We start from the raw sequence: 17,849 nt of genomic DNA, 5'->3' as shown, positions 1-17,849 counted from the left end.
ATAGCAAAAAGCTGGAAGCAACCAAGGTGTCCATCAATGGATGAATGGTTAAATAAATTGTGGTTTATTCACACAATGGAATACTATGCATCGATAAAGAACAGTGACGAATCTGTGAAACATTTCATAACATGGAGGAACCGGAAGGCATTATGCTGAGTGAAATTAGTCAGAGGCAAAAGGACAAATATTGTATAAGACCACTATTATAAGATCTTGAGAAATAGTATAAACTGAGAACACATACTTTTGTGGTTACAAGGGGTGGCGGGGAGAGGGTTATTTACTGATTAGTTAGTAGACAAGAACTACTTTAGGTGAAGGGAAGGACAATACTCAATACACAGAAGGTCAGCTCAACTGGACTGGACCAAAAGCAAAGAAATTTCCTGGATAAACTGAATGCTTCGAAGGTCAGCGGAGCAAGGGCGGGGGTTTGGGGACTATGGCTTAAGGGGACTTCTAAGTCAATTGGCAAAATAATTCTATTATGAAAACATTCTGCATCCCACTTTGAAGTGTGGCGTCTGGGGTCTTAAATGCTAACAAGCAACCATCTAAGATGCATCAATTGTCTCAACCCACCTGGATCAAGGGAGAATGAAGAACACCAAGGTCACATGATAACTATGAGCCCAAGAGACAGAAAAGGCCACATGAACCAGAGACTACAGGGAGCACAACAGAGAACCCCTGAGGGAGCAGGAGAACAGTGGGATGCAGACCCCAAATTCTCATAAGACCAGACTTAATGGTCTGACTGAGACTAGAGGAATCCCGGTGGTCATGGTCCCCAAACCTTGTGATGGCCCAGGACAGGAACCATTCCTGAAGACAACTCATCAGACATGGAAGGGACTGGACAATGGGTTGGAGAGAGATGCTGATGAGGAGTGAGCTACTTGTATCAGGTGGACACTTGAGACTGTGTTGGCATCTCCTGTCTGGAGGGGAGATGGGAGGGTAGAGAGGGTTAGAAACTGGCAAAACCGTCACAAAAGCAGAGACTGGAAGGAGGGAGCAGGCTGACTCATTAGGGGGAGAGTAAGTGGGAGTATGGAGTAAGGTGTATATAAGCTTATATGTGACAGACTGACTTGATTTGTAAACTTTCACTTAAAGCACAATAAAACTATTTTTAAAAAATTCAGCTTTTAGGTGTAGCTCGCATCTATCTATTTCCTAACCCCACACATCACTGTCCAACAAAACCAAAGTCTCTTTTCAAATTCATAATCTCTGACAGGGACAGATTAGCCATTAAGCAAGGTAAACACAGTCTTACTTGTGCTTACTTACTTTTTTTACTTATCTGTAGTGAACAGTTTCACATGTTTAAAAGTTTGCTACAGATTAGTAAACATAAGTAAGGCCGTGCTTACCTTGCTTATTGGGTAATCAGCTCCTGGCCAGATATTTGGAGATTCCCCAGAGCAGAGCAGTGACACTTAGTTAAGGCTATTTCCTCTTTCTGTGAAAACAAGAACAGAGACCATCACCAGGGGCAAGGAGGCACAAGGTGCAGAAAATTTGCCTAATGACTATCTTCACAGGGACCCCAGATTACCTGGGCCCAATAGAAAGAGAGACATCAAGAAAATTCAGGATGAAGAGAAAAGCTTTGTTGCCTCTTTTGGTATCTGTCTGAATGTTTGCAGATACTGTGAAACTGGGATATTTATCCCTCAAGAATATCAAGGTTCAGAGCAGAATTGTTTGAACAGGGCATCCTGAGACCAAACAATGAATTCACACAGGTTGGTCTATCAAACCATGATCTCATGCTCTACTATTCTGGTATCTCTTCACCTTCCTACTGTTCTCATCAATATCCCATCTCCTCTTCAACCCCAGTCTCTAGTCTCATCGCCACCTAAGATTCTGCATTGACTGAAAATAAATACTTAAACTGCTGGGATCTCAAACAGTGAGGCACTGACAAGGAAGGTTTGGGTTGAGAAATGTTATGTAATGAAGCAGACAGTTGCTGACCACAAATGCAAGTCCATATGGCATCATATTCTTGCTCTTTTAAGACCCAAAACAGAATTTAGAGGAAGGGAACACCATTTCAACTAAGACAAAACCCCAAAGCCCATTCCTCCCTTCTCATAGTTCAGGATTTCTCCAGGTAAATGTGGTCTGCTGAGTGAGAAACTGCCTAAGAATGTGGTTCTTGCAACACCTTCTCCATACACATTCCTCTAGGAGGAAAGAGTGACATGCTGAGTTCATATCTTGAAAATCAAGACAACCTAGAATAAAAGAGATGGTCAACGAGCCTGCCCTTCATTACTCAACTCTTGGTTTAAAAAGCCTGGAATAAGAAACGACACACAACTTCTGACCTGAGCAACATTTCCAAGATGATGCTGCCACTCCTGACCCTGTTGGCCTTGCCTTTGCCCTCCAGGGCCTTCATAGGTACGTGACTGCCCCAAACTCAGGGGCCTGGCTTATTCCACCAGTGATATTTCCACAAAGCTCCAGTTAACCTATCTCTATGAGGCATCCTAGACCCAGGTGTTCCCCAGGAATGCGATGAAATCTATGACTGCATAAGCAATGCACAGAAATGACAGGGAAAAAATGATCCCAAGAAATCTGGCGGGTCATTCTCCTTTCGTGGACTGCACTTCTACTGTCTGGAAAGTGATTTATTATCAAGATGGCCATAGATTCTCTAGGAGGAGGGAAAGCTGAAAATGAATGCTGTAAATTTCCTCTATCTAAACAAAACAATACACAGCTTAATGTCAGGAGTTATTTAACAGATCAAAGAAGAAAGAAGCATTTCATACTCCATATTCTAGAATTCACTTTCACCCTGTCCCTATTATGCTGAGCCCTCAGCTCTATCAAGGCAGAAATTCAGATCCAAACTGAATCATTGGACAGCAGAGTGTCTGATTAATTCTCCCAAGGCTCGGACGGATATTGGGTTCCCACCCAGCCCCTCTGCCATTCATTTCTCCTCTGCACTTTGATTTCTAGTTTTTGTTCTACCCTCATTTATCCTGAGGACTCTGTGCTGAAGTTCACATGTCTACTAGGACTTCTCCTCCCCAACCACAGGCCAGAGGCAATCTAGGGATTTTTCACTCATGTAACAAAAGAACATTTATGAAGTATTTCCTTTGTACCAGACTTGAGATGCAAGAGATACCAGAGGATTCTGCTCCACGAGCTCGTGATGTTCAGGTCATTAGAAACCAGCCCATGCTGAAGGTGTTCACAACACCAGAGATCTGAGAAGCTTGGGGACAAAAAACATCCAGAGCAGGTCAAAGAAAGTATTTTCCAGGTCTTCTGGGATGTGCATCCTGAAGGTAGATCATTTCCTATTAACATGTGTCTGAAATCAATTTAAATCAAATAAAGGCTGTGGTCCCTCATCTCCAAATAAAGAAAGTGAGAACTAGGCACAAAACTGGTTATGTTGCAAAAAAGCCAAGCTGCCCACAGGACCCAAGATCCCATCACAGTGTTAGGAACCCTGCAGATGACCCTCTTCCAACCCAAGTCAAACTCCACAGACCATCCAGCCTCTGAATATCCTATTCTTCCAGACCACAAATGTTGCCCATCCTCTAAGTTCTGTGAGCACAGAGAACAAGACAAGATTTTCTCTTTAAACAGTGAGCAAATGAGTCAAAGAGGCCACACCACACTCACAGCCCTACATGGCATCAATAAGATTCTTTGAGGAAAACTACACCTGGAAAGAATGAGGAAGTTTCCTGGTACAAGAAGACTATGTGCTGACTGTGGCTCACTGTGACAAAGGATGAGGGACACCAGCTGGGTTCTTGTTTCCTGGGAACCCTAACACCATTCCACAGACGTTGCACAGGAGGGTCCCTCAGTGTATGCATAGAGCCCAATATTATCAGAGGACCCTTCTGTGCATCTCCAGTCTGGGGGAAGTCAGTGTGGGTTAGAGAACTGGGATTTGTGAACTGGGGGCTGTATGGCAGATAAGGCTGCCAAAGGACCAGGCCTGCTGAAGGACCGCAGCAGAGAAAAGAAGGTAACACTATATTTGGATTGAAGTGTTGGAAAGGGGAAGTAAGGCACAACTTCTGCCCCATTTTCCTCCTCCCAATTTGGCTCAGCTGCAGGCCTGCCTTGGGTTGGAACATCACTATCCTTATCTGATGCTGAGTTTAAGCTCCTATTTACTGTATCCAATCTTCCTTTGTAGAAATATGACTGTCACCCTGGGTGCTCACAATATCCAAAAAAAGGAAAACACGCAGCAGATCATCCCTGTGCTTCAAGCATTCCCTCACCCAAGGTTCATCACAAATTCGAACTCAATGACATCATGTTACTGAAGGTAACCATCTTGCTTCCACTTGTGTGCACCCTCGCAGGGCACTGGGGAGCCTCAGCTTATTCAGAGACTCAGGACCCACTCCCTCCTCCATCTAACTTCTCTACTGGTCCCAGCACAATAGAAGCTGGCTTGGAGGCTCACGACAGGATAGGAACTACCTCCCTGGCTCCGAGCCCTGCTGATAGAGCAGGATGGGCATTACCATTTCTCACCCTCTCTGACCACCTAAAACACAAGGCTCAACGGAACTCAGCTGTGGGACCATTGCCCTACCAAGGACACAGGACTGGCTGAAGTCAGAGCAGGTGTGTAGCATGGCAGGCTGGGGAATAACAGGTGATGGCTGATTGTCAGCCACGCTTAAGGAAGTAGACCTGAAAGTGCAGAAAAAGGAGCAGTGCAAGAGAAAATTCTCATATTACAATGATGCCACCCAGCTGTGCGTGCAGAACCATCGGTTCACTAAGAATATGGAAATGGTAAGGAGACCGGCATCTTTCCTGTCTTGCTTTCACTGGCCATGATGCAACGGTACAGTAGGGTCCACCATGGGTGATGGCATTCTATTCTTAATCCGTAACACCAGAGAATCTTCCTCCAGTTAATCTCTTGTCCTTTCTCCATGGGAGAACGACAAAAGCCTGGGACTAGGTTTAGCTGGAGAGAGGACTCAGGGCAGAGACCCACAGCTCAGGGCGATTCCAGAGGCATAGACTCTGCCTCTGCTTTCACTCGGAGCAAAAGTGAGTAGTGACCCTTCAGCCCCTTCCTCTTTTGAATACTCAGGCGCTGAGAAGGAGGGCATTGGAACCGATGAGAAAATAAGAGCCTGAAGGGGGAACCTAGAAGGGTCTGCACTAAGACTCTTCCCTTTTCTGTTCACAGGGTGACTCTGGGGTACCCCTGGTGTGCAACAATGTGGTCCAGGGCATTGTCAGCCATGGATATAAGAATAAGCATACTAATATCTTCACAAGAATATCCAGCTTTGTTCTCTGGATCCACAGAATAATGAATGCATCCTAATGAAGCTAAGTGATTGGACTCTGGATTCTGTGACAGGATATGTATGAATGGGTGTCAGACTCTTAATAAAGACTATTTCCCAGTGTGGAGGAGTGCCTTCTGTGTCTTCCTTGGGTCCTTCTGTGCCCAAGACAGGCTCTGACTGTACCTATTCCACTCTCTGCCTGCTCAACAATTCACTAACTCCCCACACAAGCCAACAACTCATGCCTGTGCACTGTGCCCATCCTGTCAGCACCTGTAATCTTAGTTCCCTGTGTCTGATCCTGTCAGGTGGTGGAGAGTCTCCCTTAGAAGAACAATGGAACTTGCTGCACAAGGCTGTCAATGATGGTCTTTTCACCTTCCTAAACCCACCCCTGCTAGACAGCACAGGGGCAGGGGAGAAAAGCAACTGAGCCTCCAACCAACACAGTAGGGGCCTGGTAAGGTCCCCACCACAACCACGTCCCCATGAGGCTCCCTCCCTGTCTCCCTCTGTCCTCTGCTCAGCAGGGCCTCTCCTCAGTGCTATTGTTTCAACTAAGCCCTTCTACCAATCCTTCATCCTGTCAGAGACAGGGCTCAGGGAAACCAGACTGTTCCCATCAGAACAGAACTTGGGTAAACGTGTCAGACAAGGCTGGGGCTCACACATCTAGACACATCTCCCACCCGTGCAGGCCCAACTCACCCTTTCCTATCAGATCAGCACACCCCACAGCCTACTTAGGATCAGAGTCAAGCAACCCTCAATCAATTAGCAGCTACATTCCTTCTGCCTGTCCTACTTGGTCAGACTTTGCTGACTGGTTATTATGTCCCATGTGTGGCCCCCTGGTCATTATGGCCTATGTGCTTGAGATGTTGCCTCTGTGCAACAGAATGGGAAGTTGCTTTTCCCACCCTCAAGTGAATATCTAGCTTATTAAGTGACAGGAGATTTAATACAGCAGTAAAACCACAAAGGATGTCTTTCCCCCAGGAATTATAGACCTGCTCTTTTTGTCTGAATCCCAAGGTCTCTCTGAAAATAATTTTTCCTCCTGTCTGTCCTCGGGCAGACACCCACATTGTTTATGATTAGGGCTCAATAACTCTGGGGACTTTCTCCCTAGGGTGCAGAGAGGTCTAGCTTCGGGACAGAGAGGCCAAGATACCCACAGAGCCAAGAGGTGGAGCATCCTGAAGATATAGGATCCAGCCTAATCCGACCTCTTCCCATTCCACCCACACCTTTAGCACTTGTTCACCCTGTCCTCTCCAGGACAATGTGCTCTGTACCCTTCCCTCTTAAGTGACTATTAGAAGAGGATCTCTGAAAATAAATTGTTCCACACTGTAGGTAAGTACAGATGGTTGAAAACCTCCCGATATATTTCCCTGAGACAGGAGAGACTTTCTGAGAGCTAATCCAACACATGGCCAAGCAGATAAGAATAATAAAAACATAGTAACATATAATTAAACACATGTATCTTATGAGTCCTAACAAAATTTTTAAAATAATGCTCACTTTAAATTTTACATACCTCTGTATTTTTTAATGATCTTTTACATGATGCCATTATTTCAACAAATAAATAACAGTGCCAATTAGTATTATCTAAGGGAAAGAAAATTTAAAGAATTAATATGTGTGAGAAGCATAGTAATATTTCATATCTGTCTCCCAATGCAGCAATTATTTTTAGTACTTTAAAATATATACAAAAATCTGTAAGTTCTCACAGACATTAGTCTTTTAAAACTAATTCTAAAAACAATAGGAATATTAAGCAGATACGTATATTTAATTAAAAATTAAAATATCATCTTTTTCCTATCTTTTGGTATAATAGAATATTTTGACTCTTTGTTTTTTTCATTAACACTTTGCTAAAGGGCCTACCACTTTTGAACATCTTTCATTTCTTTAAAATAGTTCCAAAATGGAATATAGTTAAACATAATTCTCACTTAGACTTACGGGTCTGTCTAATCAAGTCCACATTACACTGATTCCTGGTGTCTACAAGCTAAATTCAGCAAAAATGTTCAAGCATACAATACTTAGAATTTTACCAATTAGCAACAACAGGTTTTTTAATTTGTAGGAAATAGGCTTCCACTCTCCAAATATGTCCATCTACTTGGTGTCTACAGGACTGCATTGGTTAACCAGATGTTTGTCACCAGTACTTCTGCATTTCCAAAGTTCATCATATAAATTCTCTTTACTGATTATATCCAATACGTATAAACACTCCAAAGTGCACTGGATGTCATCACAAGCTACACCTCTCTATATCAGGGAAAATAACTTTAAAGCACAGGAATGATTTGAACTTTATTACAAAGAGATTACAGTTTTACTAAAAAAAATAAGAAAGCCCTGTTTGCCTTGGCTGCCTTCTTCCCGTGATGTTTTGTGCTCTGAAGAAGTCTTACCTTTGATGCAGGACCCTTTTTTTTGTACGAGTTTTTGTTGCAATCTACACATGACGTCAAACAACTGGTTTGACATCAGTTCATCTTTTTCTAGGTTATTAATAGCCTCTTCAAAGATCATCAGTTTGGACAAACAACATAATACACATTTCTGTAGCCCTTTTCTCCATTCTCACCCTCAATGTACATGAAAACATCCTCTAACTCAAACACTCTGCAAAGATGATTTTATGACAGCCAACACTTTAGCACCTTTACTATAGCCAGAAACAATGACAGCCATTTTACAGCCATATGTTTATTCTTCCCATATCTGTACACCATAAATCTCACTGTGATCCTAAAGGCTGAGTACCAACTTGGCTTGGCCATAATTCTCAGTGGTTTGGTGGTTATGATATATTTTGGCAGTCTTACAAGGATGTGATAAATTCCAAGATGAGATTTAATATAATGTGATCACCTCCATGATGGGATATGCTGTGAGTAGCCAACCATTTAAAAGGCAGTTTACTTGGGGGTGTGGCTTGCATCCAATATAGGTGGACTTTCTGGCAAGGCTCACGGGCTTTTGTTCACTCTGGATCCTGCAGGAGGCTCCTGTTTGTGTGACCTCTGGTTCTTGGGACTTGAGCTAGCAGCTGACTTGCCTCCTTGCCTGCCAATCTTGGGATTCATCTGTCTTCACAGCCTGTGAACCAGAGTGCCGCTGTGTAACCTACAGAGTTTGCAAGCCCTTGCAGCTACATGAATCAGCAGCAGCCTCTAGTCTGACCCAAGGACTTGGGATGTTCCAGCCTCTACAACCATGTGAGCCACTTCTCGACATAAATCTATATATTTATATGCTTTACTGGTTTTGCTTCTCTAGAAAACCCAGCCTAATGCATTTGGTACAAGAATGGTTCTAGATAAACGAAATTGTAAGGATGAGCTTTCTAAATTGGTTCTCAAGTCTGGTTAGTCTTAAAGATGTCGATAACTCTGCTTCTAGTAGTTAAGAGAGCTCTGCTAATCCATGGCATGAAGTGGCAATAGAAATACACAAAATATCTCCACCAATAGATTGAGTATTAGTCAAAGGCGAGGCTCTGTGTGATCACATTTAATACCTTTCTATAATTTTGTCATAATGAGAAGTATAAGGAAGTTGGTTGATTAGTCCTACTTTCACTGGACGAAGAGGTGATCGAAAAAGATGAGCTCAAGTATTCAGAGTCAAAGCTCAAGTGCTGCATAAACATCCTCAAAATTTCTACTTATGCCTTGAAATAAAGCCTTATTTCTTGTAGTAACGGAGCAAATATTGCCAAAAGCCAAATCCAGATTCCATTATTGTAAGAGTGGCTGAATTAAAATTCCAACCGAATTCCCAAACTCCAGTAATATCTGAAGTTAAAGTTAGGGCATTGATTGGGAAGAAATGAGATTTTGATACTTGGGATGAGGAATATGGGCAGATAATCAGAAAGCTGGGGACACTGAGCCACTAAATTCCATTGAATCACTCCTGCCAACAGAACCAGCCCTCTCACTTCCATCTGAATAGATTACTCCATCTTTGTCTGCTAAGCCACCCTTCCAGTAAAACCATTAGACTCTGTACCCCATCTGATGACATTAACCCAGCTTCGTCTGAAGAGCCTTGAGTCCTTCCTCAAGGACAGTAGACACAAAGCATAGTGATGGGGGGCATTTTCCCTGGGCACAAGGCCAAGGGGATGCTAGACATGGCATTCCAATGTGCCACGAATATGAAAGGTGCCTGATTGAGGCAGCCAGACAAGAGGGGGAAAGGCTTTCTGGTGATATGTCGCTGCTATCAATGTCTATTCATCTTGAAATTAGGGGTGTAACTTAAAGAATGCCTCTGGGCACTCATTGCCCTCCCTACACTCCTGAAGGGGTGCAATTTCAGTGCTTGCCATAGGCACTATTTTCCATAGATGCACCTCTGAATCCAGGGGACCTTTGGTGTGTAACAGTGTGCCCAGGGAATTGTCAGCTTTGGACTCCCATTTTAGTGATTCCTCCTAATGTCTTCACTAGAATCTCCGATTTGTATTTTGGATCCACAGAATAACGAAGGTGTCCAGGAATAGCTAAGCAATTGGCCCCTGAGTTCTGCGGCAGAGTCCACACCTGTGTGTAAGGAGATGTCATACTATTAATAAAGACCATCTCCTGTTGGGGAGGAGGGGCCTTCTGCGTCGTCCTTGAACATGTTCAATGGTCCCCTGCTCTGCCCCAGGCATGCTCTTATTGCACCTCTTCCACCTTCTTGTCTGCTCCCCCTGCTCACACATTCCCAAACTCCCACACACAAGCCACCAACTCTTATCTATGCACTGTCATGTCCTATCAGATTCTTTAAAGCCGGGTCCCTCTGTCTGACCTGATAGGTAGGGGAAGTGTCTTCCTCAGAGGAACAATGGAACCTACTACCCTGGGGTGGAACTCTCAATGATGGCCTTTCTCTTCCTAAATCAACCTCAGCCCAACAATGCAGAGGAGGGGGACAAAAACAACTAAGCCTCCAACTGACACAAAAAAAAGGCATGGCATGGTCCCCACCACAACCACCTTCCTGTGAAGCTCCGTCCTTGTCTCCCTGTGACCACAGCTCAGCAGGGCCTCTACTCAGTGCTGCTGTCCCAGGTGGGCCCTGCCAGCAGGCCCCTCATCCTGTCAGAGATGGGGCTCAGGGAACTCAGACCATGACCACCATTAGCAAAGCTTGTGAGAAAGTGAAAGACAGGCCTGGTCCCCATACTTGTAGACACATCACTCACTTGTGCAGGCCTGACTCAGCCTCTCTTATCCTGCCCGGCACAGCCCATTTGGGCCCAGAGTCAAGCAGGTCCCACTTACACAGTGGCCACAGTCCATTCAGCCTGTACCATTTGATCACACATGGCTAACCGGTATCTTGATCATGTCCCTAGCCTGCCACTGTCTACCTGGTCCTCAAGGCCTTTTGTGCTTGAGCTGACACATTTCTGCATCAGGATTGGAATTCACTCCTCTAACCTTAAATGAATGTCCATCAACCGCCTGAGTGACAGCCCTGGTGACACAGCAGTGAAACCACAAACGTGTTTTTACCTCACTGATTGTAGATATACTCTTCTTGTCCAAATCCCAAAAGCATTCTGAACTAATCTGGCCTCGCACAAATGCCTACCCTGTGTATGACTTAAGCAGAATACATCGAGGGCTTTCTCTCTTCTGTGAAGAGACGTCAAGCTTTTGGTGCAGAGAGGCAAGCTTCGTTACTTCCCAACACAGCCTTTCTGGCAAGATCTGGAGGACAGCAAGGTGCAATGCTGGGTGGGCTTCAGAAAGACTCCCTGCTAATGGCAGCTCAGTGCTTCAGAGTGAGGATCAGCAGCCAACACTCTCTTGTGGACCCCTACAGGACCCTGACTCAGGAAAAGACAACTTTCAGTGCAGTGAGACAGAGTCATAGTACGCTGACCGTGCTACCTAATTTTAATCTGGATTTCTAGACTAACTAACTGCTATGCTTTTTGAGAAAAACATGTTTTTCCTCAGTAGTCAAAACCAGAATGTGAAACCATGTGCCCTGAGGGATCTTAACCAAGTGACAATCTGCATCCCTCAATATCCACATACCCAGGAAGGGTGCTATCTGGGTGCTGTTGCCAACAAGATATTTTTGCAAGATAGACAAAATAGACAAAGAAAATACATGTAAGCATCTTGTGAATGTGATGTAAGCATCCTGTGAAACCATCTGTAATCACTAACTATACTATTAATAATAAGTACTAATCAGAGTATGATTATTAAAATAATACTTGATTTTCCTGTAATTGCCCTCCCTATGGTTTGGTTCTTCTTTTTACCCTATAAGAATACTTGTATAAATGGAACTTAATAAACTCCTCTGTTTTAACTTGAAACAGCACTCAAGTTTTCTCTACAACAGCCATATCCCCAGTAAAGGCCTGCAGCTAGGGGGTTCCTGTTTCTCCCAGTCACCCATGGCTCAGAGCAGCTTATGAAGGGACCATCCTAGAGCAGGGCTGGGCAGGACTGAGAGGTGGACATAGAATAGGACTGTGGCTACTGTCCTCTTCCCTGAGGACAGCAGGAGAGCACTGAAGTTGAGATCAGGAGGGAAACATTGAAGCAATGGGATCAGAATGCATACTGCCTTGGGACAGCCCAGTCTCCACAGACACTGCAGTTCTGACCCACTCCACCTGTCCAAACAGCAGAGATGTTGAGAAGTAGAGCATCTGGAGGATATAGGAACTGCCTCATCCACACTTACCTAATTCTACCCCACAGTTTTGCACTTGTTCCACCCTGCCTTCCCCAGGACTATGTGCTGTGCACCCTTCTGTAATAAGAAAACCTTTCAAAATGAACTCTGCCAATGCATCATGTCATTGAAGTTCAAAAAATTAGGCGAACATTTAAGCAACAATGACAACCACCTTGAAGGCTTATGTCTATTCCTCTCCATTTCTATCAACAAAAAAATCTCAGTAAGTGCTTCTGCAGGTTTTGAGGGAACTGAAAAGTGACTGAAAGCTTCCAGTGTGCAGCTTCAGAATTGCAGGTAAGACACTCCATTTTCAGCCACGTTGTGTATAAGATGTGCAGGACGTTGAACAAGTAAGATCTTTAAATTTTCCTTGGTAAAGAATTAATTAACTGAATGGAATTTGCCAAAATGGCCATTTGCACCATCAGCCAAATATGCAATAGGTGACCAAAGACTATTTATATTTGGAGAAGATATCAACGCTGTTCTGTTTTATGTCTGAAATCATCTTTAAAAAATGCTTAGCTAAGCGAAAAATGTTCACTATTAGAACTGCTCTCTTTTGAAGAATTATCTCTATGAGATCGAATTGTCAATGGGAACTCTAAGGAATAGATAAGAACTTTAGGGGTTAGTGAGTGTAAGTCAATGGTGGTAAAAAAAAATATGGGTAGAAATAGCAAGAATGGTGACAAAGCCTAAAGAATGTAACCAGTGTTATTGAACATACAGAAATTGATAAATGAGTGTGAGCTCTGCTGTGTATATTTTCACCAAATTTTAAAAAAGCAAATATAAAGAACAATTTCCTTTTTGTTCACCCATAGAGCATATCCACTGCAACCTCTGAATCAGGAAATGTAAGGTTACTTATTTTCAGGGAGCAATCAAAGGCTCATATGACATTGCCTGTATGTTCCTGGAATGTGCCCAAGCAAATGCCGCGGCTGCTCCTTTCCCCTGAGCATTGTGGTCTTAATGGGAGACCAAACACTTAGGATTGAGCAAGAAGAACTTGACTAGCTCTCTCAGACTCATGAGACTCAATCCCCATATGTGTTTTCACAGCCACTTGTCCACAGCCCAGCTCTATGCCTCTCAATATTCTGCGATTTGCTCTGTTTTGGATACTTATATCCCCCCTTCATTGTGTTTCCATCTGTCATTAAAATAACACAGTCTTTACCTTTCTTTTTGGATGATGTCTGAATCATGTTGGCATTGGTATTATCCTGATTCACAGTTTCATTGTCTGTACTCTTAGAGAACATGGTTGCAATAATTGTTACAAGTAGCACATTTACTAGAATTGCCATTTTCGCAGTAATTTAGCAGTAACTCAGGTGCAGTAAATGGAAATAATTAAGGGTGGCCCCATGTATTCTAGGCAGCTGTCTTAGTTTCTTAGTTCTGCTGTAACAGATATACCACAGGTATGTGGCTTGAGTGAACAGAAATCTATTTTCTTACAGTTAGGAGGCTTGAAGTCCAAATTCAGGTACTCTAGGGAAGGCTTTCTCTTTCTGTTGACTCTGTGGGAAGGTTCTTATCTCTTTTCCACTTCCGTTCCTTGGTTCCTTGGTCATCTTCATATGCTGTGACATCTATCTTACGTCATCTATGCATCCTGACTTCTGTGCTTAATCTCTTTTTATATCTGAAAATTGACCAAATTTAAACAACAGTTGTTGGCGAGGGTGTGGAGAAATTGAAATTCTCATCCATTGCTGGTAGAAATGTAAAATGGTACAGCTACTGTAGAAAACCATTTGGTGATTCCTCAAAAACGAACATAGAATGGTCATTGGCCCATCAATCCCAATCTTAGGTATATGCCCAAAAGAATTGAAAGCAGGAACATAAACAGAAACCTGTACAACAATGTTTACTACAAACTATTCACAATAACAAAAGATAGAAACAACCTAAAAGTCCATCAAGATATAATGGATTACGTTAGGAGCCCTAATACATGGCATAAACAGTACACAAAACATAATTAAGAATGCAGAAGAAAAACTAGATAACTGGGAGCTCCTAAAACTCAAATACCTATGCTCATCTAAAGACTTCACCAAAAGAGTAAAAAGACTACCAACAGACTGGGAAAAAGTTTTTAGCTATGACATTTATGATCAGTGCCAGATCTCTAAAATCTACATGATACTGCAAAAACTCAACTGCAAAAAGACAAATAACCCAATTAAAAAATGGGTAAAAGATATGAATAGACACTTCACTAAAGAAGATATTCAGGTGGCTAACAGGTACATGAGGAAATGGTCACGATCATTAGCCATTAGAGAAATGCAGATCAAAACTACAATGAGATTTCATCTCACTCCAACAAGGCTGGCATTAATCCAAAAAACACAAAATAATAAATGTTGCAGAGGCTGTGGAGAGATTGGCACACTTATACACTGCTGGTAGGAATGTAAAATGGTACAACCACTTTGGAAAACGATTTGGTGCTTCTTTAAAAAGCTAGAAATAGAACTACCATACGATCCAGCAATCTCGCTTCTTGGAATATATCCTAGAGAAATAAGACCCTTTAGATGAACAGATACATGCACACCCATGTTTGTTGCAGCACTGTTTACAATAGCAAAAACATGGAAGCAACCAAGGTGCCCAACAACAGATGAATGGATAAATAAATTATGGTATACTCACACAATGGAATAGTATGCATCGATAAAGAACAGTGAGGAATCTGTGAACCATTTCATAACATGGAGGAACCTGGAAGGCATTATGCTGAGTGAAATTAGTCAGTTGCAAAAGGACAAATATTGTATAAGACCACTATTATAAGAACTTGAGAAATAGTTTAAACTGAGAAGAAAACATTCTTTTGTGGTTAAGGAAGAGGGGAGGGAGGGAGGGTAGGAGAGGGGCATTCACTAATTAGATAGTAGATAAGAACTACTTTAGGTGAAGGGAAAGACACAATACCGGGGAGGTCAGCACAATTGGACTAAACCAAAAGCAAAGAAGTTTCCTGAATAAACTGAATGTTTTGAAGGCCAGCGTAGCAGGGGCATTGGTCTGAGGACCATGGTTTCAGGGGACATCTAAGTCAATTGGCATAATAAAATCTATTAAGAAAACATTCTGCATCCCACTTTGAAGAGTGGCGTCTGGAATCTTAAGCGCTAGCAAGCAGCCATCTAAGATGCATCAGTTGGTCTCAACCCACCTGGATCAAAGGAGAATGAAGAACACCAAGGACACAAGGTGATTACGAGCCCAAGAGACAAAAAGGGCCACATGAACCAGCGACTACATCATCCTGAGACCAGAAGAACTAGACGGTGCCCAGCCACAACCAATGACTGCCCTGACAGGGAACACAACAGAGCACCCCTGAGGGTGCAGGAGAGCAGTGGGATGCAGACCTCAAATTCTCATAAGACCAGACTTAATGGTCTGACTGAGACTAGAAGGACCGCGGTGGTCATAGTCCCCAGACCTTCTGTTGGCGCAGGACAGGAACCATTCCCGAAGCCAGCTCTTCAGACATGGATTGGATTGGACAGTGGGTTGGAGAGGGATGCTGGTGAGGAGTGAGCTTCTTGGATCAGGTGGACACTTGAGACTATGTTGGCATCTCCTGCCTGGAGGGGAGATGAGAGGGTAGGGGGGGTTAGAAGCTGGCAAAATGGACACAAAAAGAGAGAGTGGAGGGACAGAACGGGCTGTCTCATTTAGGGGGTGAGTAATTGGGAGTAATTTTTTTTTTTTTTAGCAAGGTGTATATGGGTTTTTGTGTGAGAGACTGACTTGATTTGTAAACTTTCACTTAAAGCACAATAAAAATTATTTTTAAAAAGATATAACGGATGAACATAATGGAGTATATATACAATACAGCCGTAAGGAAAAATAAAGTCCTGATATATGCCACGACATGGACGAACTTTGAAAACATTATGCTGAGTGAAATTAGTCTGTCACAAAAGGACAAATAGTGTATGATTTCACATACATGAAGTAGGCAAATATCTAGAAAACAAAACATTAGTAATTACCAGGGGTGGGTGGCAGGGCTAAAGAGGGAGCCATTTCTTAGGAGGGAGTGCTGAGTTTGTGTCAATGGTGGTGAAATAATTCAGAAAAGATAGTGAAAATGGTTGCACAGCATAAAGAATGGAATCAATGTCACTGAATCATACATGTAAAAATAGTTGAATTGGCAAATGTTGTATACATTTTATCACAATAAAAGAAAGAACAAAGGCACAGACAGACTGAAAAAAAAAAAGGGATTGGGCTTAAGATACACCCTGCACTGATATGGTCTCATTAAAATAACAAAGAAAATGCTATTCCCAATGGGAATTATATCCCCAGGTATAGGTGTGAGATGGTTAAGATTGTGTGTCAACTTGGCTGGGTCATGATTCTCAGTGTTTTGGCAGCTGTATAGTGTTGTGATCGCTTCCCTGTTGAAATTTGGTATGTAATCACCCCCATGATGGAATCTGCTGAGTGGTACCGGCAGGGGCAGGACCCGTGGTGGCTCACCACACCCCCATCTTAATCTCTCCACCCTCTGCTGCTTACTTCCCTCCTGCTTGCCTTGCCAAGGCTTTTGGCTTGCTCTGGATCCTGCAGCTGCCTCTTTTTCATCTGACCTCCAGTTCTTGGGACTTGTGCTAGCAGCTTACCTGCCAGCCTTGGGATTCTTTGATTGTCACAGCCTGTGAGCAAGAGTCCTGCTCTTCGACCTGCTGATCTCTGGTTTGCCAGCCCCTGCAAGTACGTGAATCAGGAGAAGCTTTGTGGTCTTGCACTTGCCAATCTTGGGATTCATCGACCTTCACAGCCTGTGAGCAAGAGCCCTGCTCTCCAAACTTCTGATCTTGGGTTTGCCAGCCCCTGTGACTACCTGAATCAGGAGAAACTTCTATCCTGATCCACGTTCTTGGGACGTTCCAGCCTCTACAATCACGTGAACTGTTTCTTTAATATAAATCTATATGTATATTTATATGCTTTATTGGTTTTGCTTCTCTAGAGAACCCAGTCTAAGACAAGATGTTAATATTCCAACACATATTTTGATAGGATACAACTCAATCCATAACAGCAGTCCATATTGTAAAGGGAAAATGTATATAATGCTAACCTGCCACTGATATCCTGGGTAGTATATACTTAACCCTCTCCCATGAAAAGCCTAACAGCCCTCAAGAAACCATGTGCAAGGTACTCCCTGGGAACAAATCCCAATGCCTATCGTCTTAGTCATCAAGTGCTGCTATAACAGAAATACTACAAGTGGATGGCTTTAACAAAGAGAAATTTATCTTCTCACGGTCTAGTAGGTTACAAGTCCAAATTGAGGGCATCACTCCAGGAGAAGACTTTCTTTCTCTGTCAGTTCTGGAGGAAGGTCCTTGTCCTCAATCTTCCCCTGGTCGAGAAGTTTCTCAGGCACAGGGATCCAAGTTCCGAAGGATGTGCTCTGCTTCCAGTGCTGCTTTCTTGGTGCTATGAGGTCCTCAACTCTCTGCTTGCTTCACTTTCCTTTTATCTCTTATGAGATAAAAGGTGGTTCAGACCACACCCCAGGGAAACTCCGTTTACATTGGATCAGGCATGTGACCTGGATAAGTGCGGTGTTACAATCCCACCCTAACCTCTTAACATGAAATACGATCACAAAATGGAGGACAACCACGCAATACTGGGAATCATGGCCTAACAAAGTTGATACACATATTTTTGAGGGGACATAATCCAATCCATGACTCCTACCAAAAAAAA

This window comes from Elephas maximus, chromosome 10 (assembly GCF_024166365.1).
Source record: "Elephas maximus indicus isolate mEleMax1 chromosome 10, mEleMax1 primary haplotype, whole genome shotgun sequence".
Taxonomy (NCBI): domain Eukaryota; kingdom Metazoa; phylum Chordata; class Mammalia; order Proboscidea; family Elephantidae; genus Elephas; species Elephas maximus.
The sequence above is the reverse complement of the archived record's forward strand: the minus strand, read 5'-3'. Positions refer to the sequence as shown.